Source organism: Sciurus vulgaris, assembly GCF_902686455.1.
Source record: "Sciurus vulgaris genome assembly, chromosome: X".
Lineage (NCBI taxonomy): Eukaryota > Metazoa > Chordata > Mammalia > Rodentia > Sciuridae > Sciurus > Sciurus vulgaris.
In genome coordinates this window covers 74,839,703-74,867,618 of record NC_136471.1, presented here as the reverse complement: position 1 = coordinate 74,867,618, position 27,916 = coordinate 74,839,703, and the positions used below count along the sequence as shown (strand labels likewise).

Below are 27,916 nucleotides of genomic sequence, written 5' to 3'. Positions count from 1 at the left end.
ACTTTAAAAAAATTTGCAGTTGTAGATGGACACAATACCTTTATTTTATTTATTTATTTTTATGTGATGCTGGGGATTGAACCCAGTGCCACACACATGCTAGGCAAGTGCTCTGCCACTGAGCTACAACTCCAACCCCAATAACTTTTAATTCCATAAAAGTTAAACAAAACCATTAAAATATATTAATTGTACATAATATAAATAGATGTAAATTGTGATATTAATGGCAAAGTGTTAGAGAAGAAGTGTAGAGTTTTTGTACATGTTCAAATGAAGCCATTAAGAGTTTTAATTGACTATTATAAGTACAAGAAATTTTAAGTAAGTCCATGGTAACCACAAAAAAAAAAATCAATACAAGTTGCATAAAAGAGGACTGGGGATATATCTCAGTAGTAGAACCTAGCATATGTGAGGCATTGTGTTTACTCTGCCACCCCACCAGGCTGCTTAGAAGCAGGGGAGAGTTCATAAAAGAAAGAAACAAAGCATCATACAAATTTTTTAAAGTCAAAAGTCACAAAAGAATACAGTAAAAGAGAGGGAAAGGAACAAATTACTACCAATAGTCAGAAAACAACAAAATGGTCATAGTAATAATATCAATAATTACTGTAATTACTGTAAATGGAGATGGATTAAACTCCTGGATCAAAATACATGGAATGAGAGACTGGAGATGTGACTCAGTGGTAGAGTGCTTGAGTAGCATGTGTGAAGCTCTAGGTTTGATCCCCAGCACCAATAAATAAATAAAAGATAGAATGACTAAAAATGTCAATATCAAAATATACACTCTCTAAAAGGGACATTAAAGGACATACATAGTCTGAAAATGAAAAGATGGAAAAAGATATTCCAAGCAAATGGTAACAAAAAGAGAGAAGGTGTGACTATACTTATTGCAGACAAAATAAACTTTAACTCAAAAACTATCACAAGAGACAAAGAATACATTATACAATGATAAAAGGGTCAATTCACCAGGGAGATATAACAATTGTAAATATATGTGCCTCTAACTTCAGAGCACGTAAATACATAAAATATTGACAAAAATGAAGAGAGAAATAGCAATATAATAACAGTACACAATTTTAAAATACCATAGTCGACAATAAATAGAATAACAGAAAGAAAGTGACATAGAAATGGTGAGCTTGAACAATATTACAGGCCAAATGAAACATACAGAATGTTCATTCAAATGACAGCAGAATATACATCCTTTTTAAGTGCACATGGAACATTCCCTAGGATAGATAATATGTTAGGTCATAAAACAAATCTTAACAAATCTAAGATTAAAATCATACCAAATATCTTCTTCAAACTCAGAGGAATGAAATCAGTAGCAAAAAGGAAACTGCAGATTCCCATCATGCCCTATGAGTACCGGCTTAGTATCATGGCAGACCCTAGAGATAAGGTGCTTCAGGACTACCGCAAGAAGCTGCTGGAGCACAAGGAGATCAATGGCCGTCTTAAGGAGTTAAGGGAACAATTAAAATAACTTACCAAGCAGTATGAAAAGTCTGAAAATGATCTGAAGGTCCTACAAAGTGTTGCACAGATTGTGGGTGAAGTGCTTAAACAATTAACTGAAGAAAAATTCATTGTTAAAGCTACAAATGGACCAAGATATGTGTGGGTTGTCAACAACAGCTTGACAAAAGTAAGCTGAAGCCAGGAACAAGAGTTCCTTTGGATATCTATCCAAAGTTATCTCATGATAACTATCATGAGATATTTGCCAAGAGTGATGGATCCACTTGTTTACAACATGTCTCTTGAGGACCCTGGGAATGTTTCTTATTCTGAGATTGGAGGTCTGTCGGAACATATTCGGGAATTAAGAGAGGAAATAGGATTACCTCTTACAAATCCAGAATTATTCCAGTGTGTAGGAATAATACCTCCAAAAGGCTGTTTGTTATATGGACCACCAGGCACAGGAAAAACACTCCTGGCAAGAGGTATTGCTAGCCAACTGGACTGCAATTTCTTAAAGTTTGTATCTAGTTCTATTGTAGACAAGTACGTTGGTGAAAGTGCTTGTTTGATTAGAGAAATGTTTAATTATGCCAGGGATAATCAGCTATCCATCATTTTATGGATGAAATAAATGCTATTGGTGGTCATCAGTTTTCTGAAGTTACTTCAGCTGACAGATTCAGAGAACCTTCACGGAGTTACTAAATCAAATGGATGGATTTGATAATCTGCAGAGAGTTAAAATGATTATAGCTACAAACAGACCAGATATGTTGGACCCTGCAGTGTTGCATTCAGGAAGATTAGATAGAGGGCTGGGGAGATAGCTCAGTTGGTAGAGTGCTTGCCTTGCCCTAGGTTCAATCCCCAGCACTGCAAGAAAGAAAAAAAAAAAGATTAGATAGAAAAATACATATTGATTTACCAAATGAAAAAACAAGATTAGATATATTGAAATTCCATGCAGGACCCAATACAAAGCATGGTGAAATAGATTATGAAGCAATTGTGAAGATATCAGATAGCCTTAATGGAGCAGACCTGAGAAATGAGAAATGTTTGTACTGAAGCAGGTATATTTGCAGTTCGTGCTGATCATGATTTTGTAGTTCAGGAAGACTTCATGAAAGAAGTCAGAAAAGTGACTGATTCTAAGAAGCTAGAGTCTAAATTGGACTACAAACCTGTGTAATTTATTGTAAGGTTTTGGATAGCTGCATGACAGACACTGACTTAATGAAAAATAAAGTTAAAGAAAATAATATGTGTATTGACAATGATCTCATTAAATGTGCATGAATAACAAATACATATGAGTAACAAAAAAATAGGATATAATTTGGTAATTCAACTTTTAAAATTGACACAGAAGAAATTTGTGTTTATTAATGTTGCATTTATTGCAGCAAAAGTTACAAAAGAAGAATGTTGAGGCTTTTCATATTTGCCATTTGAGCATTTTGTAAAACACTAAAAATGGTTTGAAAGTAGTACAAGAGAGCATTTCTTAATTAATACTTATTTTATATCATTTGTTTTCCTCATTCAAAAAAGGTTAATAAAATCTGTTTTAGTTCTACATAAAAATGGAAACTGCAAAATTCAAATGTATATGGAAATTAAACACTACACTCATAAAAAAACCACTGGGTCAAGGAAATCAAAAGAAAAAAAAATACTTAAGCTTATAGGATGTATCAAAAGTGGTACCAAGAGGGAATTTTATAGTGATGAACATCTACGTTAAAAAGAACAAAGATCTCAAATAAGCAAACTAACAATTCATCAATGAATTAGAAAAAAAGCAACATAAGCCTAAAGTGAGCAGAAGGACAGGAATAGAAGACTAGAGAAGACATAAAGAAAATGGAGAATAGAAAAATAATTTTTAAGTTAATGAAACTCAGCCAAAAAGAAAAAAGAAATAAAAGAGAGAATAGAAAAATAATTTTTAGATTAATGAAAGTAAATGTTTTTTTAAAAGATAAATAAAATTGATAAAACTTTATCTATTAAGAGAAAGGATACAAGATTCAAATAAATTATGAATGGAAGAGGAGTTAATTACAAATGATAGCACAATGAGCCATAAGAAAAGTTACATGCCAACAAACTGGTTAACCTAGAAGAAATGAATAAATTCCTAGAAATATATAATCCACAATGACTGGATCACAAAGACAGAAAGTCTTGACAGAACTATAACTAGTATGGAGAATGAGTCAATAACCAAAAACCTTCCAAGAAAGAAAAGCCCACGACCAGATGGCTTCACTGGCAAATTTTATCAAACATTTAAGAAAGAATTAATGCCAATCATTTCCAAACTGTTATAAAAAAATTTGAAGAAAACTTTGCCAAAAAATTGAAGAGGAAAGAGAAAAGAATATTTCTAAATTTAGTCAAAGCTAATCTAAGCAACATGGTAAAACCCTCTCAATTCTTAAAAGCTAGGGTTGTACCTCAGTGGTAGAGCACTTTCCTACCATGTGTGAGATCCTGAGTTCAATCCCCAGTACCACAAAAAAAAAAAAGATGATGTTTCAAGAGAGTATATCTCATGTTAATTGTTCTTAGCACAGTAAAATTTTAAAAGATATCCAGCATCTAAAAGGTATGATGTTAGCCATTCAATCAAAACTTATCAGGCAGCAATTAAGAAGGAAAATATGGCCCATAATAAGGAAAAATCAGTCAGTGGAAACTGATCATAATCGACACAGATTTAAGAATGTGCACAGGGACCAAGAGTCCACTGGTAGAGCACTTGCCTAGCCCTGGGTTCAATCCCCAGCACTGCCAAAAAAAAAAGGAATTAGAATAAAAGATGAAGCAATTATTTTTACTATAACCTATACGTTCATAAAGTTAAGTAGAACTCAAAAATTACAAGAAGAATTTAATTCAAATTTCTAGCAATGAACACTTCAATTAACAAGATGAAAAACACACTGTATGGATTTAGCAGAAGAGTAGACATTTCCCAAGAAAATATAAGAGAAGTTGATGACATGTCACTGGAAAATATCTGAAATTAAGAGAAAATTTTTGTTTAAGAAAGAACAAAGCATCAGTAAGCTGAAGGGCAACTTTAAGAAGCCAAATATGTATGCAATTGGAGGCCAAGATGGAATAGAGAATGGAAAGTAAGAAAAATATTTGAAGAATAATGGCCAAAATTTCCCAAATTTGATGAAAATAAAGGCAAGAAGCTCAATAAGCCCTGAATACATGAAATGTGAAAAATAATAAGCCAAGTCATATCATAATCACATTGTTCAAAACAAGTGAAAAGAAAATCTTAAAAGTACCTAGAGAAAAAAATATGATTCATTTGAAGGAACAGCACAAGGATAACTGTAGATTTCTCATTGGAAATAATGAAGATAGGAAGATTGTGCTTCATTATCTTTAAAGTACTGTGGTAGTTAATTTTATGTATAACTTGACGGTACCATGATGCTCAGATATTTGGTCAAACATTATTATGGAAGATTTTGTGAGGGCAAATTTTGAATGAGATCCATATTTAAATTGGCAGACTTTGAGTAAAGCAGATTGACTTCCATAACGCAGGTAGACATCACCCAGTAGGTTAAAGGTCTTTATAGAACAAAGACTGACCTTGCCCTGTTGAAAAAGAAGTCTGCCAGCAGATGGCCTTTGGAATTGAATTGTAACACCAACCTTTCCCTGGGTATCTAGCCTGAAAAACTTCAAATTTAAACTGCAACATCAGATCTTCCCTGGGGCTCTGACCTGCTGGTGTACCCTGAAGATTTTGGTCTCACCAACCTTCATAATCATGTGAACCAATTTCTGTGTATGTGTGTGTGTGCACACATTTGCATGTGCATACACACCTCTAATTTGTTTTGTTTCTCTAAAAAACCTTGACTAGAATAAGCCCTGATTAGTACAAGTACTGAAAGAGAAAAATTCTCAACCTAGATTGTATAATCTGGCAAAAATATCTTTCAAAAAAATTCAAGGTGAAATGAAGACTTTTTCAGACACCCAAATGTAGAATTTATCATTCATAGATGTATGCTAGAAAATGTTAAATGAAATCTTTCAAGCTAAAGAAAAATGATACAAGGTAGAAATATAAATTTACTCAAAGGAATGAAGGACCACATAAATTAAAGCTGCATGGGTAATCATAGAAGGTAATTTTTATTATTTAAATCACTTTTATTGGGAGGCTGAGGCAGGAGAATCATGAGTTCAAAACCAGCCCCAGCAACTTAGTGAGATTCTGAGCAACTTAGTGAGACACTGTCTCAAAATAAAATATAAAAAAGGGTTGGGGATGGGGCCCAATGGTTGAGTGCCCTGGGGTTCAATCCCTGGTACCAAAAAAGAAAATCCCTTTTAGCTGGGTGCAGTGGTGCACTCCTGCAATCCCAGAAGCTCAGGAGGCTGAGGCAGAAGGACTGCAAGTTCAAGACCAGCCTCAGAAACTTAGCGAGACCCTGTCTCAAAATTTAAAAAAATAAAGATAAAAAGGGCCGGGGATGTTGCTCAGTGGTAGAGTGCCCCTTGGTTCAATTCCCAGTGCCAAATAAATAAATCCCTTTTATATTTATTAACAGCAGTTTCTGATTTCCACTGGAAGATATAGAAATGTGGAAAAAAATCACTCTAACATGTAAAATAAAAATGCTTGATGAAATATAAATTAACAATTTCCCTTGAACATATCAGAGAACTGAAATCAAAGGGCAGACAACTAACATGAATCCAGAGGGAGGTGACTACAGAGAATAATAGGACTGAATCATTGTATATCCCCAAACACATACCACTGAACACCATATAAGCTTTAGGACAATTAAAATTGAAATATTGGAACTGTGATTGGGACTGTACTTCAGTGACAGAGGATGTGTGAATCTCTGGGTGTGAGCCCCAGCTCAAATGAGTTCCCACCTCTTTGTTGTCCTTTCCTCCAGGAATCTAATAGAGAATACTAAGGATGATGTTCTCCCATATTTCTGGTGGAGGAAAAGAACAACAGCCACCGCCAAAATCCAACTAGTCTAACACGTATGTTAGACTATACAACATCTTCACTATACAAGACTTTATGTGCAAGAGAGTACACTGGTGGAATCCCATTGCAGTTGTGTGAGGTGAATGGCAATCATGATAGAAACTGCAACCACACTCATCTTTCTAGAAGCCTCTATATTTGGAGGAAGAGTAGTAATACTCAGGAAGAACATGCCCCAAAATCCAGGTTCAAAATACTTGCCTAAGATTAAAACTTAAAAAGAACATTAAAGAATGCCCACTTTTGCCCCCTGCCAACCAGACTAACAAACCTTGAATAAATATAGGGTAGTATAGCTGGAATAATGTCAAGAGACTGACTCTATGGGGAGAAAAACAAAAGAAAGATCCAGAGCTAAGTGGAGAAACAAAAACAAAGTATCACTAGAGGATTTTGAAATCTCTGGTGACCATGGCAACAACAAAATCCAACTCTGATAACCATAGCAACAAATTCCAACTCTGGTAACCATAGCAACGATAGCAACTAAGCAAATTTCAAACCTAGTCTGATTCCTGACTATATCAACATAAACCCCCACACCAAAGGACCAGCAGAAGAAAAAGCATGCTGACATCAAAGTGAAAAACTTGATCTCAGTATGTATAATTGTATACATGGTCATCTTTCAACAACAACAAAAAATTATGTGGCTTACCAAAAAGCATGAAAAAACACAAATTGAAGAGACAAAGAAATCATCCAAAGCAGTCTCATATATCACATGTCTGTTGGAACTATCATAAAGGGAATTTAAAACAACTATGATTAACATGTTTAAGCACTGGTTCTCAAAAACAGACAATTTTGTCCACAGGGAACACTTGGCAACATCTGGAGGCATTTATCAGTGTCTTAATGGGAGAGGTGCTACTGGCATCTAGTGGATAGAGGCCAGAGATGGTACTAAATATCCTACAATGTACAGGACAGAATATTACAACAGAAATATCCACCTGGAAATGTCAATTTTCCAAGACTGGAACTTCCATTTAAAAGTTCTAATGGCAAAATTAGAAGACATGAATGATTATGTAATATTTTCAGCAGAAAGACAGAAACTGTAAGAATAAAATAGTTAGGATGACTATAGTAATCATTTCATGTCATCTATGTATATAAAAACATCATGTTGTTCACCTAAAATATATGCACTAAAAAAGAATAAAATAGAAATGTCATAAATCAAATGCATAATAAAAAATGAGATTATCTCTGTTGGGCTCAAAAGTAGACTCACCACAGGTGAGGAAAGAATTACTGACCTTGAAGTTGAGTCAATAAAATTACTCAAACTGAAATATTAAGAGAAAAAAAGTAGGAAAATAGAACAGAATATGCAAGTACTGTGGGACAATAACTAACAGTCTAATATGCCTATTATTAGAATTATAGAAGTAGAAAAGGGAGAACAGAACAGAGGGAATATGAAGAAATAATGGTTGAGAAATTTCCAAAATTACTACCAAACACTACAGACAAGACTTGCACATGACTCAGAACGCTGGGACAAGAGAATCACAAGTTGGAGACCAGCCTGGGCAACTTAGCAAAACTGTGTCTCAAAATAAAAATTTAAAAGGCCTGGGATGTAGTTCAGTGATAGACACTCCTGGGTTCAATCCCCAGTATCAAAAGAAAAAAAGAAAAAAAAGAATTTCAAAGGATATTAAGCAGGAAATGCAATACAAAAGAAAAACATAAAAATTATCCCTGATACATGATGGTTCAACTTATGATTTTTTGACTTTACAATGGTGTAAAAGTGTATTAATAAACACATTCTGCTTTTCATTTTTGGTACAGTATTTAATAAATTACACAAGATAGTCAACACTTTATTATAAAATAGGCTTAAAATTGGATGATTTTGCCCCACAGCAGGCTAACATAAGTGTCCTGAGCATGTTTAAGATATTCCAGGATAAGCTATGATCTTTGGTAGGCTAGGTGTATTAAATGTACTTTCTATTTATGATATTTTCAACTTGTAATGAGTTTATCAGACATAACCCCATTGTAAGTTGAAGAGCATCTATACACACAGAAACATAGAGATATCATATTCCCATTGTCAAAAACCAAAGGCAAAGAGAAAATCAGACAGTTAGTCAGGGGTGGGGACACACCTACAGAGGAAGAAGGATAAGAATTGTAGCAGCCTTATCTTTAGAAACCATGGAAGTGACTACATCTCTTAAGTGTTAAAAATAAAACGATTCATTATTCTAGGTCCAGTGAAACCATCCTTCAAAAGTCAATCAATGTGACCTACCTGACCTTTATAGAACACCCTCCCAACAATAGCAAAATACACATTCTTCTCAAATGCACATATAATACTCACCAAAATAGGCCATATCCTAGACCATAAAAGAAATCTTTATAAATAGAAAATAACAGAAATAATATGAAGCATATTCTCAGGTAAAAATATAAACTCAAACTAGAATCAATAGCAGGGAGACATCTGGAAAACTCTCACATATTTGAAAGTTAAACAAAATGTGTGAAAAGGAAGTCTTCAGGGAAATTAAAGAATATTTTCAACTAAATGCAAAATAAAGTAGAAAAATAGAATAGAATGTATCAAAATTTGTGATATGCAGCTAAAGTAGTGCTTAGAAAGAAGTGTGTGTGTGTGTGTGTGTGTGTGTGTGTGTGTGCTTATAGGTCCCAATTCATAAATATCCCAGTAGTAGGAATGATGAATTATACGAAAAGAAGAAAAATCTAAAAATCAATAAACTAGACTTCTACGTTGAGAAAGTAAAGTCCAAGGAAGCATAAGCATAAAAAAGGAAGTGTTAAAATTCAAGAAAAATTAATAAATTAAAATAAAACAACAGCAATTTTTTAAACATGGTTTGTGGAATAGATTAATAGAGTTGATAAGGAGAGGGAGAAAATTCATATCAAGGGAACATCACTACTGATCCTAAAAGTGTAAGGGAATAGTATGAACAATTCTATGCCTATAAAATGCATGAAATAGAGTATGTCTTGGTCTGTTTTGTGCTACTATAACTAAATACCACAAACTAGGTAATTCATAAAAAACAAAAAACTATTTTTGCACAGTTCTGGAGGCTGAGAAGTCCAAGGTCAAGGTGCCTGAAGATTTGTTGTCTAGTGAATGTCTGGTTCCTGCTTCCAAGATGGGTGTTTTGAATGCTGACTAGAGAAGGAAGGAATGTTGTGTCCTCACATGGTGGAAGGCAGAAGGACAAAAAGACATGAACTCCCTTATTGCATCCTTTTATAAGGACACCTAATCTCATTCACAGGAGAGGAACCCTTAAGGATATAATTTCCTCTTAAATACTATCACACTGGGAATAACTGAGTTTTGGGAAGGGCACATTCCAATCATAGACCAATTCCTATAAAGATGAAAACTTGCAAAAATCATCAAAAGAAACAAATAACCTGAATAACTCTGTATCTATTAAAGTATTTAAATTATAGTTAGCCATTCATCAACTGGCAAACATTGGGTTGCTTCCAGTTTTTAACTTTTATGCATAGTACTACTATGAACATTTATGTATAAGTTTTTCTATAAGCATACAGTTTCATCTATCCTGGGTATATAAGTAAGAATGGAGTTTCTGGGTCATATACAAACTCTATATTTAATCTATTGAGGAATTGCAAACTGATTCCAAAGCAGCTATGCTAATTTGCATTCCTACCCACTGTGTGTAAGGGTCCCAATTCATGAATATCCCAATTTTTATTTATTTATTTATTTATTATTTGTGGCTACCTTTCATCAAACAAGTCTATTGGTGCTATTTTTCCAACAACTCACATGATTGTTAGCATTTTTAGCAACAAAGTATATTTAACTAATGTGTATATTGTTTTTTAGACACAATGCTATTGCACACTTAGCAGACTACAATACAAACATAACTTTTACATGAACTAGGAAACCAAAATATTCAACTAATTCACTTTATTGTGATATTCATTATATTGTGATGTTCTATAACCAAACCTACGATATCTCTGAAGGATACTTGTATATGAAAGTTTTTCAGAATTCTTATTAGCACTTGATATTTATGATTTTAGGAAAATTTAGCTACTCTTGTGCATATGTGGTGTTCGCATTTAAAAATTTTTCTTATTGGCAGACAATAATTTTGTGGGGTACAGTTTGTTACATTTTTACATTGTGTATTGATTGACTCATGATACTTTAGGTTATCCATAATCTAAAACACTTATCATTTCTTTGTGATGAGAATATATTCCTCTCTTCTAGCTATTGTAGATTACATGATACAATATTGTTAACTATAATCACTTTCTGCATAATAGAACACCAACATTTTTTCCTCCTATCTGGCTATGACTTTGTAATCATTAAGTAATATCTCCACATTCTCCTATCTGCCCTCACCTTCCTAGTCACTGGTAACCACTATTTTACTCACTAGTTCTGAGTTCCACTTTTTAGAGTCCACATATGAGTTTGAAATCATCTGACATTTATCTTTAGGTGTCTGGCTTATTGCACTTAACATTATGATCTCCAGTTCAATCCATGTTGCAAATGAATGAGGGAATTTTGTTATTTCTTATGTCTAACTCATAGTCCATTTGTGTATATCTACCACATTTTCTTCATCCACTCATCCATCTATCAACATTTAGGTTGTTTCCAAATCTTGACTGTAGCGAATAGTGTCACAATGAACATGAAAATGAAGATATTTCTTGTCATAATAATTTTATTTCCTTTGGATAAATACCCAGTAGCAGGAATGATGGATTATATAGTCTTTTTTATTTTAAATTTCTTGAGAAAACTCCATACTGTTTTCTATAGTGACTGCACTAATTTATATTCCCACCAAGAGTATATAAGACTACCTTTCTCCACATCCTTATCAGCATTTTCTATATTTCATCTTTTGGGTTATAACTATACTAGCTGTGGTAAAATGATATGTTATTGTTGTTTTGTTTTGCATCTCCCTGATGATTAGTGACATAGAGCATTTTTTACTGACATTTTTATTATCATTGTTCTATTGTGCTTGGCTATCTCACTTTGGTTTGGATTGGCAATTCACTAATTTGTAATTCTATGATGAACATCTCTTCATTTGCTTATTTGCAATTTGAATATCTTTTGGGGAACATGTCTATTTAGAGTGTTGTCCAGTTTTCAGTTGGGTTGTCATTTTAGTACTGAACTGAAAGGAAGTCTGTAATTCAAACATAGGTAGAAAGATTCTTGACATTCAACTTCGCAATGATTTTTTTATATGAAATCACTTACAAAAAAAAAAGAAATTGTAAATAAAATCGACTACTACATCAAAATTAAAAACACCTGGGTGCTGTCAATGCCCCTGTGGAGAAGCCGAGGTCAACATCAAATTTTAAATAAAGTATATACCAACTAATTCAGCAATGCAAACAATTAAGTGTATTATTGTGGGTGATTATGCCACTGGTAAAACATGTCAGCAGAAGGGAAAATATGTCAGGAGACATGTTTCACAACTTGTCACAACATATAAATTTCCATTAGAATATGTACTAAAAGTTTTTGACAACTATGCAGTCATTGTTATAATTAGTGCAGAGCCATATACTCTTGGACTTTTTGATGCTGCAGGGAAAGATGATTATGAAAGATCATGACTACTGAGTTATCCACAAACAGATGTTTGTAGTATTGGTTTCATTGGTCTGTCAATCCTTCTTTGAAAATGTGAAAGAAGAGTGGGTGTGTAAGGTAACTCGTTATTGTATAAAGACTTCTCTTTTGCTTGTTGGGACTGAAACTGATCTCAGAGATGATCCCTCTACTATTGAGAAGCCCACAAAGAACAAACAAAAGCCTATCACTGCAGAGACTGATAAAAAGCTGGCCTGTGATCTGAAGGCTTTCAAGTATATGGAATGTTCTGCACTCACACAGAAAGGCCTAAAGAATGTGTTGGATGAAGAAATATTAGCTGTCTAGAGCCTCAAGAACCAAAGAAGAGTCACTGTGTGAACCACTATGCGTGCCCCTCCAGAGTCCTTTCTGCACAACTGACATCAGCATCATACAAAAAGCAATGTTTAAATCAAACTAAAGATTAAAAACTAAAATTTTGTTTTGCAGTAATGACAAATGTCCTGAACAGTATTGAATGAAATTTATGAAAGTGGATGGATCCTGTCTTACCCTTCCTCATTCCTAGAATGTACTATTTATATGATTGTGACTTTCAAGGAAATTTGTTTGTCATTTGCTGATTTTTTGGAAGTTATTATAGTTTACATATAACTTATGTGTGAGATAATACAAGAAGGTTCAGAGGTGAAAATAATAGACTATGAAAGCTTTAACCTAATCGATGTATTTATCACCTAGTAGGGATTAACTGGTGGTAACTTTAGGCAGGCAGGTTGTGGCTGGAGCAATGAGATCACTGGGATGTGGCTTTTGGATTTATATCTTGTTTCTGTTGAGTGGAGCTCTCTCTCTGCTTCATCTTTTCATGTCCTGAGCTGCTTTCCTCCACTACACCCTTCCTCCTTGAAGTTCTGATTCATCATAGGCCCAGAGTTATGGAGTCAGCCAATCATGGACTAAACCTCTGAAATCAGGAGCCAAAATAAGCCTTTCCACCTTTAAGTTGTTCTTGTTGGGTCTTTTGGTTATAGTGATGTAAAAATGACTAAACCAAAGTTAATTTCTAATTTCTTTCATTTATAAATGAAAAAGAATATTGCACCTTTTGAAATATACTTAATGGATCAATGTAGTAATTTAAAAATCTTTCCCATCAGCCATTGTTTTATTTGCTTATCATAGATTTGCAACTCAATAGTGTGTGATATGGTGTTCTCAGAAACCAGCTGAAGACCTGGTATATAGAAGAAATATGAGTGACAATGCTAGAATAAATGCCTATGGAATGACTCACATCCTCTTTAAAGTTATGAGGATGGAGGCCTGCTTTACTAAAGAGCTGGGGGTGGGGTAGGGGTATGAAGAACATTTAACAACAAGGTGACTAGTCAAGGGAATCCTCTCACTTCTGTTTTGTGCATGAGGAACATAGAGCAGCCAGTTGGGGCTCTTAAGTTTAATAAAAGTCATGGGAAAAGCCTTATGAAGACTCTCAATAAGTGTTATTAAGGATTTTATCAGATGATTTGGGTCATGGTTTCCAATTTTAAAAAATGTTTATGCATCTTTTCTACCTTATCCAAATCCTAATTCTCGTAGTTTTATTAGTGTTGAACCAGTGCTTTCTCATGTTTCATTTTTACATGCATTCTTTTCAGATGTATTAAACAAAAACCCTCAAAAATTAAAAGCATCTGTGAATTAAGGGACACAAAGAATAGAATGAAAAGGAAGCATACAGAATATGAGAAAATAGTTGCCTTTCACATATCCAATCAGGGATAAATATCCAGAATACATAAATAATGTCTACAGCTCAACAAGTATCTGTTTTTTTTTTTTAAATGGACAAATGGCTTTAATAGAGTTTTCTGCTAAGATAAGCAAATCACTAACGAATATCTGAAAAGATACTGAACTTCACTAATCATTAAAGAAATACAGATCAAATCACACTGAGATACCACCACATACTCATTAAAATATAATACTATAAAAATAAAAGAAAAATATTGGAATTGTAGCTCAATGAAAGGGTGCTGACCTAGCATGTATGAGGCCCTGGGTTCAATCCTCAGCACCTCGGGAAAAAAAAAAAAAAAAAACAATAAATAAAAACTGTTGGTAAAGATGTGGAGAAGTTGGAACAATGTTTACTGCTGAAGGAAAGGTAAAAATGTGCAGTCATAAGAAAACAGTATAGTGGTTCATCAAAAAAATTAAAAGTTACTCAACCTTAAAGAAGAATGAAATTATGGCATTTGCCAGTAAATGGATGGAGCTGGAGAATATCATGCTACATGAAATAAGCCAATCCCCCCAAACCAAAAGTTGAATGTTTTCTTTGATATGAGGATGATAATTCACAATGGCAGGGCTAGGGAGGAATAGAGATGCTTTAGATTAGGTAGAGGGGAGTGAAGGGAGGGGAGGGAGTATGGAGGTAGGAAGGACAGCACAGCAAAACAGACATTATTACCTCATGTATATATATGACTGCAAGACTGGAGGGGTTCTACATCATGTACAACCAGGAGAATGAGTATCAAAGTGCATTCTACTGTCATGTATAACTAATTAAAACAAATAGAAAATATTTTAAATAAAACTGGAACCACCATATGATCCAGTAATACATCTTTTGAATTTACACCCCAAGATTGAAAGCAAGAACTCAAATACATATCTGCATACCCATGTTCATAGATATATTATTCACAATAGCCTAAAGGAGCAATCAACCAAACCATCCACAAATGGATGTACAAATGGATGAATGGACGAATGCAATATGGTATATACATACAGTAAAATGGTTTGTTAGCTTAATAAGGAAGAAAATCTGGCACATGTTACATGGATGAACCTTAAAGACATTATGGTAAGTGAAATAAGCCAGTCACAAAAAGGCAAATGTAGTATGATTCTAATGATGTCAGATGCCAAGAGTAGTTAATTTCATAGAGAAAGATAATATGATGGTGGCTTTTAAGGGGTGGGCAGAGGGAATAATATGGATTTATTGTGTCATAGATATGGAAATATCATTTTGCAAGATGGAGAGATTTATGACTTATGGTGATAGGTGCACAAAAATATGAATGCACTGAATATCACTCAACTACACACAGACAAATGGTTACAATGATAAGTTTTATATGTATTTTACCACAATTAAAAATTTTAGATCAATTGACCATAAATATATTGGTTTCTCTTACACTCAAATCTATTTTCTTAATTCATAGGACCTTTTGTATATAAGTACTGTGTGCTATGGGGGATCAGACCACCAGATTCCTACACAGGTTCCCTTGGTAACACTAGGTCAATTTGAAGGCACCTTGTTTACTTTCCTAGGTGGCCAGAGAGAAATGCTCCTCTCCACAGGTTTTCCTGTCGGGCGTGAATGTGCCAAGGTTTTCTGTACACACTTGAGACGTTCACTGCTACAAGCCAAGACCTAGTATTTCTCCCAACAGTACTACACTGTTGATGAATAGTGCTAGGCATTTTGTGTTAGATTAATTTCAACAAATTTGTCTTTTAATAAATTTTGTCTAACCCTACCAAAACACCTTAGCTATCACCCTGAGTGTTTTATGCACAGGATTTTTTGACACATACCCTGACACAGAATGTTACAAGGAATGATATTACAATATTTTGTTCACAACTCATTAACTCTATTGACTATATCTATAATTTAATTAGTTATTCAGTTTTCTGTTACTGTAGCAAAATATCTAAGATAATAAAATTTTAAAAGGAAGCACTTAATAAAACTTCATTGTGCTTAAATATGCCCTAAAGAATTCCACTATTATGTATAATTATAATGCATCAATTAAAACAAATATTTTCAGCAAAAATGGAAAGAATTCTTTTAGCTCAGTTTTGGAGGCTTCATTCCATGGTTGGTTAGCCCCATTATTTCTGGACCTGTGGCAAGGAAACACATCATAGTGGGAAACAATGGCAAGATGTTCACCTCAAGACAGCTGAGAAGTGAAAGAGGGGAAGATGAAGGGGCTGAGGTCCCAGTACGTCCTTCAAGGGCACACCCTTAATGACCTAAGTTCCTCCCACTAAGCACCAACTTTTAGAGGTTCTACCACCACCCAATAGCTTCATGCATTGAGAACCAAGTTGCTCACACATGGGCCTTTCGGAGACATTTAATATGCAAACTATATCAATGACATCATTTGGTAGACTTTAACAAAAAATTCATATACAAATAAAATTATTACAAGTAGTAAGTTAAGTTCATCTATCTAGAGGAGTAGGTGCCTTGGAAAATCAGTTTAATCAATGACACACAAAAAAGGCATTATTTACAAATTACTGTTGTCAATACTTGGGTGTAGCATATTACACTATATTTTTCTCTTTTTGAAAACATGTTTCTTTTTCTATTGCTTTGTTTTTTTATGAATTAATTTCATTTTTAATTGAAGTAATACTTGTACATATTTAGGAGGTATATTGTGTTGCTTTGACATGTAATTTTGTGGTTTTTCCTTACAACAAGGAGATCTCAACTCTGGTATCTCTACACAATGTAAAACAACACAGTAATAAAAGTAAAAATATATGCATACACACAATAGCATTTGTGAATATCAAAAATCTTTTGCTGAGGGCTAGGGTTGTTGCTCAGTGGTAGAGTGCTTGCCTGGCACATGAGAGGCACTGGGTTCAGTTCTCATCACCGCATAAAAAAATAAATAAAATAAAGGTATTGTGTCCATCTACAACTAAAAAAAAATATATTTTTAAAGATCTTTTGCTGAGCGAAAAGACACACAGAGGAGCTGGAGGTGTAGCTCAGTGGTAGAGCACTTGCCTAGCACGTGTGAGGCATTGTGTTTGATCCTCAGCACCGCAAAATAAAAAAATAAATTAAATAAAGGTATTGTATCCATACATATATATATGAAAAGACAAACACAAAGAGGACATGCTAAATGATACCATTTATAGGAAATTCTAGAAATAGCAAAACTAAATTACAGAACCAAAAATCAGACCAAGATTTGCCTGTAAATGAAGGGGGTAGAAATGTATTGGGAATATACAAGAAGAAACATTCTCCCAAGAAGATAAATTTTTCCATACTCATAAGAGATTGCAGTTACACATGCATGTACAATTGTCAAATATCAGGAGATAATACAGTTCGGATCTGGGCATTTTCTTTATGTAAAAGTTATTTCTAAAGAAAAAAGGAAGTATAAGGAAATTCTAGTAAATCATTTACATACTGAATTTTCTGAGTCAGAAAATATTGTTGCCTATAGCTTACATTAAAATGCATCCAGAAACTCACATGAATTTTGGAATAGATAATGAATAGACTTAGATACATATATATGTGATGAAGAAAGTATAGGTAATAAATTGGACATAACTTTCCTATGTTCGTGTATGAATATACAACCAATGTAACTCCACATCATGCAAAACCACAAAAAAGGGAAGTTATATTGCATGTATGTATGATATGTCAAAGTATGTTCTACTGTCATATATAACTAAAGAGAACAAACAAAAATATTTTGAAAAAACTATAGTAACCTATGAATATGGAGTCTCTAGGTAGCAATTACATCAATGGTTCACAGTACAACCAAGTTGAACTTGCCTAGTATATGAGAATAACTTTCAAAATAATTGTGATATTAAAATGTTAGGAAAATGGGATTATATTGAATATAAACTTTCACTCTACTTAATTAGGTTTCAGTGTAGTTTGATCATTTACTTGTTATTACTATCAATTCAATGGAAAAAAATTTATGTGCCATTATTTTGGCCTATTGGAATATTCAAAATATTTTACAATTCAAGAATGTGACAAACATTATGGCAGTGAAAACTTTGTTCTTATGAAAGATTATTGACTGAGGAACAATTCCATAACTTAATACCTTCAGGGTCAAAAAAAAAAAATGTCAAAGGTGATGGTGTCTATTTTACAGATCAACCCAAGAGTGATGCATACTAGTTTTTACTTATACACACACAATTTGAGAGGGCCACTATGCAGTTCAATGCAAACTAATACAATAAGTAAATTTATTTTCATAAGTATTGCTTTGTTGCAACTCCTGCCTTATGAAGAATATAAATTTTGCTAGGCGCAATGGGGCATACCTGTAAACCGAAAGACTCGGAGGCTGAAACAGGAAGATAATGAGTTCAAATCCAACCTCAGAAAACTTAGGGAGGCCCTAAGCAACATGACAAGACCCTATTCAAAAGAAAAAATAAAAAGGCTACAGATGTGGCTCAGTGGTTAAGAACCCCTGGGTTCAATCACCACTACCTAAAAATGTTTTCTAAAATCTTATTTTAAATAAATGCTTATGAATAAATATATTGGTACAAAATATCAGGAAATCCAAATCAATGTGAGAGGACAATAAACAATACCACATATCCCATTGAAATTTATAACTTTTAAAATATAATACTTCACATTTTCTATGATTCGGGTAAACAAGAACACACAAAGTTCTAACCTAGGAACCAGACTGTGCAAAAGGAAAACAGGGTTCCTATTGAAAAAGATGTCAATGCAAAAACTGGGAGTTTTCATGAATATGATTTCACACAGACAATAACAATAAATAAAGATAATACTATAAAAGCTACTGTCAGGAGTATTTGAGGAGATACTGCACCTAAATGGATCTGACAGCAGGGAGAATGTATGTGATAATTTAGTTATTTATTAAAACAAATACAAAGTAGAGTGGACATATGTAGAAACAAAAATCATAATCAAATGGAAGATCTACTTCACGGCACAGGGAAAATACACCACCAACAAAATAAAATGTTGCCCTTGCAACAGGAATGCACTGGGCTCTGAGCCAACGACTTGAGCACAGTTGTCTGAAAAAAAGCTGAGGCAGATTGCACGCAGCGTGGGTCAATCCCAAGAGGAGTAGTGAATGGACTTTGAATTGCAACACAGTTCATAAAACAGGGTCCTAGACCTGTGCTGCCCTGGCGTGTGGAGTCCTCATAGCACTGTGCTAATCAAGAAGGGGCCCAGAATGCTCTCTGGTCAGGGAGTCACAGGTCAGGGATAGAGGCTAGAAGGTGGCGCTGGACTTTCAACTTCAGAGCATTCTGCATGTCAGGAAATGGAGGCAGCCTGTGTCCTAGGAGGAGAAACCTGAACTACCTTACTGATTAAAGAGTAAAAGTTGAGAGGGGTATGTCTGGGCGCTGTTAAGCACTTGCAGGTCACTGGTTGAAGCTAGACTGGATTCAAGGCTCCAGATGTCAAAGCAGAAGTTGGAGGTGAATGGGAATCATCACTGCGTCGCAAAGCAGTTTGGGATCGGAAATTCAAAGTCAGAAATTGAGTGTCAAAATGCCCTTGGTTAAGGGGATTGTGCTTAGCCCTGATGGCGTCATGCTCCTGCAAATCCATCTCTTTTTGATAAGCACACATGTACATTGGAAGCCACTGTCAGAAGATCATGGGGAAGGGGTTGCAGTCTTTATTGGAGAGAAACAGAGAACCAACATCCTGAGGTGATCTTCTTTTAAGAGAATGGTGGCTATTCCCAAAGCTCTTGATCGAATTCCTCAGAGACCCAAGAAGAAATTCAAAATTCCCTAAAGAATTAGTGAAAAGCAAACACATTCTGTAATCCAAGCTTGACAGTTGTTTAGTGGGGGATGTAAGCAGTAGGGCTCTGGAGTTCATTCTATTTTGATATAGATCTCCAAAGTGAATTAGCTGAAATGCAAAGCCACAAGGGAATATCTTTATGGAGATGTGGGGTTTCCAGAGCCATCCGTTCAGCCTTCGGGACCCACAGATTATTGCTGAGGGTGGAACAGGGATAGGGTGGAATGTTTTTGGTCCCTCCTCGGTACGCTGTTGCTTCTACTTTACTCTTAGAGCTCAGCATGACGATCCGTATTACACCTGGTCAGACCGCTGGGAGGACAAGGCCACAGGAGGGTTCAGCCACCCATTGATCCCCAGTGTTGTGTGCAACACCTGTCACATCCAAATGCTTCATGAATTGTGTGCCGAACACACAAAGCAATGAATGAATGAGAAGGACTCTTGAGGTGTTAGATGGAACAGACCTGCCCTGGTGTTGAAAGCAGGAAAGAGTTTCTCAGGATTAAAGGACAAGATGGGCCACTGGATCAGGTTCACAAGGTGCTTCAGGATCATGGGGGATCTGGACTCCCTGGGACTCAAGATTGGACAGCACTTTCCTGAACTATGATGGAGAGGGGCTCATCTGGGATTTTGCTAAGACTCCCCTGCCCATCCTAGAAATTCCAAGGCGCTTGATGAGGCAGTGAGAATGCAAGACTGGGCTAGGACGCTGGAAATAGCAGTGGGCTTAGTGATGATTGATTGTGACTCCACTGGGCCCTGACCAGTGGCAGGGAAGCATCCCTGCCCGTTTCTTGCAAATCAAAGCATTTTTCTGTCAGTCTTTGAGGATGAACACGACCAGATGCCTGAGATGTTTTACGCATTCTGAATAATGCTTACATTGCAACCTGACTTGATCCAAAGGTCATTATGGCTCAGAGAGTTAAAGTCAATGAGTCCTTTCCACTGAGATTTCAATGCAAATTGCTAATTTCTAATGCCTTGAAACTGTGCTTTCTCACCCTCACTGATATCAATTTTCAAATTGGGACAACCGATTTTGTTGTTTGCTTCTTTTTAATACAATACAAAAGAAATGAAGAGAGTAAAGACAGTGCAAAAGCTTTGCTCAAGAACTGATTAGTTAGGAAAAATGTAAAACTACAAATTCAATGTGTGCACTAACAATCTTAGAAGATAAATGGTTTGGAAGGAATTGAAGGGATTTATCCCAAAAGATCTTCCCTCCTGCCCACAGACCCATACTGATCCCTTCAGGGTTTCAACCATCGCAAACCGGACTTTCTCTGCTGTTCCCCTCTGCTACACACTGAGTACCTCCAGAGAAAAGGGACGGGAGTGCACAGTGATGGAGTGGCCAGCTGCAATTCCAGCCTGTTACATGCAACCTCCACACTGCTGCAGGTGAGTCAAGCAATGACCTCACTGACCAGAGCTGGCTCTCGGATTCATCTTCAACACGGCTCTTTGCCCGGGTTCTGATGTTCTCTCTTGCGAGGGTAGGTTTCCTCAGTTATTTATGTGAAATCCCAGGCAGGTTCTGCCCTGGAGTCCACAATGCTGGCTTCTTCACCCTCAGCTGGCTACACAGGAACTGCAATTTTGACTGATCCATTGTAGCAGAGGTGCAGTTCCCAGGCCTCCAGGTCTGCCAGGGTGATTCCCATCAACCAGAGTCTTACTGGCTCTGAGAATGTTAGACCGGCATGACACTTTGTACCTCATACAGCATGGTGCTACCTTCCCCCCACCTGACACTCTCATTTTGCACATCAGCGAACCAAGGCTTCAGCAACTGAGGTGATATGTCAGAGGTCAAAGGGCTAGGTAGTTGAAGACTCCAAACCAAGAACCCTATCCCTATCCAATTGCCATTTCCATGCTACAGCTTATGATTCTAACGGTGTGCATCTGTTAATCAATAGAAAAAGAGAAAAGGTTTGGGTTGCCTACAAATTTGAAAGTTTCAGTCCATGATCCATTGGCTTCTTAGATTTGGGCCTGTGTTGAGGCAGCACATCATGGCAGGAGTGTGTGTTGAGCAGAACCACTCACCTCATGGCACAGAAGCAAAAGAGAGGAGAAAGGCACTGGGCTCCCAGTTGTCTCTGAAGGAATGCACCAATGCCCTGAACGCTGGTCACCAGTACACACCATATCGGCTTTGACACCTCCCAGTAGCACCAAGGTAGGGAGCGAGCCCTAATCTCATGGACCTTTGGGGACACTAAAGACCCAAACCATAGCAAGAAGTGAAGATATCAGGGAGCTAACACAAGAGCCTGCCAATGAGGTAAGGAACAATGAGCCATGATCCTGCAAAGGGGCAGACACTGAGGCAGAGGGAGAGCCAAGTCGCAGAAAAGTACTGAAGTCCATTCCAGCAAACTATTGAAAGGAGGAGGATGTGATCAGCACTGGCAGTTTCTACTGATCAGTCAAGTCAGACAAGTATTGATGAGTATTGACCACAAACGATGAGTAGCTTTTGTCACACAGGGTATGTGCAGTCTCCATTTCTTCGGAGTAGTGGGCATAAAAGTTTAATGGGTGGATTGAAGAAAAAATAGAAATAAAAATTGGAGAAATCAAGGAGAGACAGTGGTCTTTGATAAACTGTGGCGTAGACCAAATACCGAATGATATGCTAGATGGAGGGAGACCAGAAAGTGAGGTAGGATTTTGATTATTTCTTTTCTTCCTTATGAAGATGGGACACTTTGCAGACTGTTTCACTTGAGAGCGGAATCACCCAGCAGAGAAGCATAATTTTGTGATGTGGAGAGAAACTGGGTGGGGGGGCTTGAGAGGATGTTCCCAGTTCACCTACAGAGACCAGAGGGTCACAGAGTGTCTACACACAGGTATAGGAAGGTGGGAAAACTTGTAAACATTTTGGGAAGTTTCCTTTCTTTCCATGTACTCAGTGTCACTTCCTCAGGCTGGGTTCTGAGTAGTAGATGGCGGAGTTTGGGGAGAGAGGATGCTGTAGTCAACTGTTTTGTCACAGTGACCAAAAGAGCCAACAGCCACCTCTTAGAGGAGGAGAAGTTATTTGGACTCATGATTTTGTGATTGAGCACACAGTGGGCAGCCTCCATAGAACTGGGCCTGCAGTGCTGCCGTACTTCATGGAGAAGGGCATTGTGAAAGGAAGCAGTTCAGAACATGGACACCAGGAAGAAAAGGGAGAGCTCTTTTGACCAGGGATGAAAGCTGTACTCCAAAGACATGCTCCCAGTGACCTCCCTGCTCCAGCCACACACTCCCTGCCTACCATTACCACCCACTTAATCCATAGGAGTGCATTCAGCCACTAGTTAGGTTAAAGCTGTCGTAGACTACTGCTTACATCTCTCGACATTGTTGCATTATCTCACACATGACCTTTTGAGGAACATGTCTTTTCTTAATCACAACAGAGGACAGCGTGACCTGCAGCATTCACGGCGGAGACAGTGGAATGAGCAAGGACACGAGGTTGCAGCAAGGACACCTGCCCTTTCTCTGACACCGCTCGGTGCAGGAGATACAGCCTTGGGGATGCACACTTGGAGCATATGTTGCCTTCTGAGTATTTGTTTGTTAAGAAGGTAGGCGGTGGAGGTGTCTGTGCCTGGTGTCCCCTCCCAGCATCGAGGCATAAGTACACTTGCTATGGACCCAGCACAGGCCTTCCACCCCAAAGGAGACAAAACCTACTCTTAACTACCTGCCTGATGAAGGATGAAGTTGGGTCTTGGGGAGCACTAAGTGCTTCTTCTCCCCGGGTGAGGGTTTGTGCTCTCCTGCCAACAGCCAGTCCATCTGCAGCGTACACTTTAATAAGCTCAGCTTTGGTGTCCAGTGATTGCCACACTCTCCTACTCTCTCTGGCTTCCGGTTGCTATGGTGATGTGGGCAGGGGCCAGAAGCCCTGCTCTTTGCATGTAAATGAGTGGGAGCCTGTGAGTGTAGAGGGGGGAGCTTAGTGGGAGGGGGAATTTCTTGCTGGTGAAAAGAGCCCTATGCACTCGAGCCTGTTAGTGATCAACACCTCCTGTGCCCTGCTTGCAAGGAATCACACCATCATTACCAGAGCAGACTGCTCAGATTGAACAGGAGCCTTGGAGCACATAACAGAGGGTTTTCATTAGAGTCATTTCCCAGAAGAATGCACTGCATTAGGAAGTGCTTTCTCACTAGTAGTGCCTCTCTGGTAGGACAGCTGGGCATCAAGCATCAAGAGCACCTGCGATGGGCCAGGCAAATCCACAGGACCTGGAGATGTCCAATGGGAAGACCGTGCTCGATCTAGAGGTTTGGGGCCATGGCCAAACCCGACAATGATCCCTAATGGTGGAAACGACCCCTCACCCCTGCTCTCTCGTTGTTCACCTCTGCAGATGCCCACAGTGGTGCGGGGGCCAGAGGTGAAACCAGAGGGAGTTGGCTGAAATCCTGAGGGGCTCTGTCACCCCTTCTCTCCAGTTAAGTGGCTCTTTGTCTTAATTCCAGCAGTCTTGTTCAGCCACCCAAGTTTCCAGACCCATAATCAGCTTTGCATCTCAGTGTCCAGACCCACAATGGCCTAAACTGCCTGGTGGCTGGTTGCTATGGCAATGCTGCCAAGATCTTTCATCAGTAAGTGAAATAAAGGGCAGCAGGAAACCTGGAGTGTTGGCCATGTTGGGAGGGGGGCTGGAATTGGAATATGCTAATTACACTAATTGATAGACTTCTGTGATTAAAAGCACACAAACACGGGCCAGGCCATTAGAGGGCTTGACTGGGACAAGGGAGCTTCAAACAAGTAGGACATGCCTTTATTCATTAGAGAAATGGCTACAGAGTTCTTTGGAAGATAAGGAAACGTGCCACCAGATTAGGACTCGAGGGAATTCAGGAATGAATTCAGCCTGCCATACTGAATTGTATTTAAAAATGCAGACCCCAATTCCTGTCTGGGGAATGAGGGTAGGGAGGAATCCTGAATTTCCTCCCTGAGCAGGGAGGCGTGTAGTGCCCCTGGCTGGCCTGCCAGCGGAGGGCACAGGCCATACTGCAGACACCCAGCCCGTGGCTCCCATCAAGTCCAGGTCGGGATTGGCTTGAAGCACTCAGCCTCTCTGCTGCCCACTTCTCTGCAGCCTGGACCTGCCTTGTTTTCCTCCTTTCAGCCAATATTTTGGACTCTATAATCAGCTTAGGTGTCTAATGACTCAGTCATGGCTTAATTGGCCCTAGCTGCTGGTTGCTATGGCGATGCAGCCAGCAGCTCTGCTCTCTAAGTTGAAATGAGGGAAGCTGAGGTGGGAGGGGGACAGCAAATGCAGAGGGCCATGACTGAAGGGGAGAATACTCTAATTAAGCTAATTGATAGTCTTTGGTGATTAGAAGCCCATAAACACAGGCCCCAGGGCCACGGCAGTGGGAGATGGAGCTTACCTGGGAAAATAAAGCATCCAATACAAATGAAAGGTTTGCACTAGACACCTTCCCAAGATGTAATCCATGGGGTGAGAGAAAGTTCTCCATGTTCCGGATCTCACAGTAGTTGAGAAAGAGACGAATATATGGGGGACCAGGGTCCTCTTCCCAGGCATCTAACACTCCTCAATTGTCAACCCTGACAAGTCACTGGGATACTGAAGCTGAGAAGTGGGAAGGGCCTAGAACTACATCACATGCTGGGTCAGTAGCAGAGCCCTGTGGAGCCCAGGGCTCCTGATGACCTTCCTGAGCTCCCTCTATGGCCCAGTCTACTTCCAGTCGAGACTGGCATGGGGCCCCCCATTTGACAAAGACATGAAACCAAGGAGGACATGCAACCTGCCCAGGGTCCCACAGTCCCCTCTGGGATGACAGAGTGGTTCTCCTGGTTTGCATATAGACCCAGCAAAGAGCATGTGGACCAAGAAATGGGACATACAGAGCTATTCATCTATTCCTGCTTATCCCATGGTGGGCTTTAAATAATACATATTTAGTGAGAATGGGGTCACACTCATCCTAATACTTCTCCTTGAGGAAAGTCCCCATCCCTCCCTCTTCGACCCCTCTTCTTGCTCAGGATACAGCCTCTTTCTGGAAGTACTCTGAGGATCCAGGCTGTCCCCCTGCTGGTGGGCAGCTCTGTTCCCCTTGAACACCCAGCACGGACATTCTGGGAAGGGACATCGGGAGACCCCACTGGCGTGGAGAAACCTGTCCTGCTAACACCAGGGAGATCGGCTCCACCTCTGGCAAGAGTGAGGCCCACAGAAGTGCTTCCCGTCTGCAGGGTGCTGGGTGCGGGACCACACAAAGGCAGGAGCAGGGAGATCATCTTGAAACAAAACAAGCCCCTTCCTTCTCACTGGAGGAAACTCTGCAAATCTATTTTACATCTATGTCTTTGCTGGGAAATTGCAGTTGAAAGGCAGCAGCATCTGCTGTGGGTTCACAGGGTACCAGGGGGCATCATTACAGAGAAGCTGAGCGTGTGAGATCCCGACCCCACTCTTGTCTGTATAGGACACAGTCATCAGTTTGTCAGCAGAAATTCTTGCAGCATCCTGAGATAGAGGGCAATGGTAGCGTGTCATAGAAGAACCCGAGAGAAACATTTTCACAGGGCTCAGGGACAGAGATAGCTGCAAAGAGATTACCAAGCGAGCAGCGTTCTGCGCATTTGAGCAACAATGGACCAGGTCGCCCAAGGTGATCAAATCTTTTGCATCTTTCTTTTAATTCAGCTTTGAATACATGCGTGTTTGCTTGCCCTCAGTTTGATACCTGTGCCATGCTACTCAAGACAGTTGCTCCTGGATCACTCTTTGCCCACAACAGAAAACACGTTCTTTAAAAACGTCCGATCACCTTAACTGAGGGCATCGACAAATTTATAGTACCAACTGAGCAAAAATGGGCACAGGTCACATTCTGCATTCAGAGAAAATAACAAAATTATAGCCCAGAACCTTAACACCTTAAAAGTACAAATGCATTCCAAACCACAGTGGGAGTCCATGCAACATTACTATGAATGAAAACCCTCTCTGACATACATCATGAAGATTGAAAGCTTTAAGTGAGTCGATACGCATGTTTCCACACAATTGACCAAATACAATTTGTTCTCTCTCAGAAATTAGGGAATGTAAAAGTAATAAACAGTGAGGCAATGATGTGCAAGTAACAATTATATTTTCAAGCAATGTGTCATGGTGTGGGGAAGGGAAAATCTCTCAATTATCTGTGGTCATGAGGTGAAGCAGTTGCTGATCCTCTCTGCTTGCACCAAGGCTCTGGATCTGCATGTGTTGTTTTTTATTAATTGGGATCACAGGTTTTTATGTGTCAGCATACACTGAATGGTCTGCATGAGATTTTAATACGTGTAGTGAACTCTTGTCTTGGAATATCTCACTGGACTGGAGGAAATGTGTCCCTCTCCTGGGGCTGGGCAGAAACAATGCAACCAAAGTGGCCTACAAACAGAAGTGGCTCAATCAATGTGTCTAAGTGGGGAATTGCTCATCAAAGAAGGATAGCTATCCAGAGGCACAGGGCAGGAATATTCATACCGTGGCTATGGTCAGACTGTCTCCCATCTCTACTCAAGAAGCAAGAAGTTACACGACTTTCACAGAACTGGGAATCCTGAGGTCCAAGTGTTTCTGCTGTCCCTGAGATACTTGGCAAGGGCTAACACTGCATTTCAAGGCCGCTTACTGTCACAGCTCTACACATTCATGGGAGAAGGACAGTAGCACAAAGGGATTTATCCTAAAGCATGCATTGTTTGTGTATCAGGGGGACCTGCAAGCTTTGGAGCTTCAGGGATCTGGCTCCATTCCTGGACTGCCTGAGTCTTGGGGAGGAGTTGGACCTCACATATTCCTTAACAATATCTAATCATAATAAATAAAAATCTTCCAAAAGGGAAAGCACTGAGCCTGGGTTATTTCTCTGGTCAATGTTATTAATCCCTTAAGGAATAAATGATGTCTAATCTGTAGTAATTTCCAGAATATGGATGGATATGGAATACTTCCTTATTCATTCTATCAGACCAGGCTTACCCTAATAC

The 27,916-nt window shown here is 38.2% G+C and overlaps 1 protein-coding gene and 2 pseudogenes across 4 annotated transcripts in view; all 3 read left to right on the top strand.

Moving 5' to 3' along the window:
• The window catches only part of LOC306650790 (uncharacterized protein), a 388,837-nt gene that overhangs the window by 134,651 nt on the left and 226,270 nt on the right, over positions 1 to 27,916 (top strand). The gene's annotated exons all lie outside the window — the stretch shown is intronic.
• On the top strand, positions 210 to 2,958 carry LOC306650796 (26S proteasome regulatory subunit 10B-like; annotated as a pseudogene). The gene is made up of 2 exons: positions 210 to 2,282; positions 2,356 to 2,958. The product of its transcript is annotated as a 26S proteasome regulatory subunit 10B-like (transcript).
• Positions 11,793 to 13,135, top strand: LOC306650583 (cell division control protein 42 homolog; annotated as a pseudogene). The gene has a single exon. The product of its transcript is annotated as a cell division control protein 42 homolog (transcript).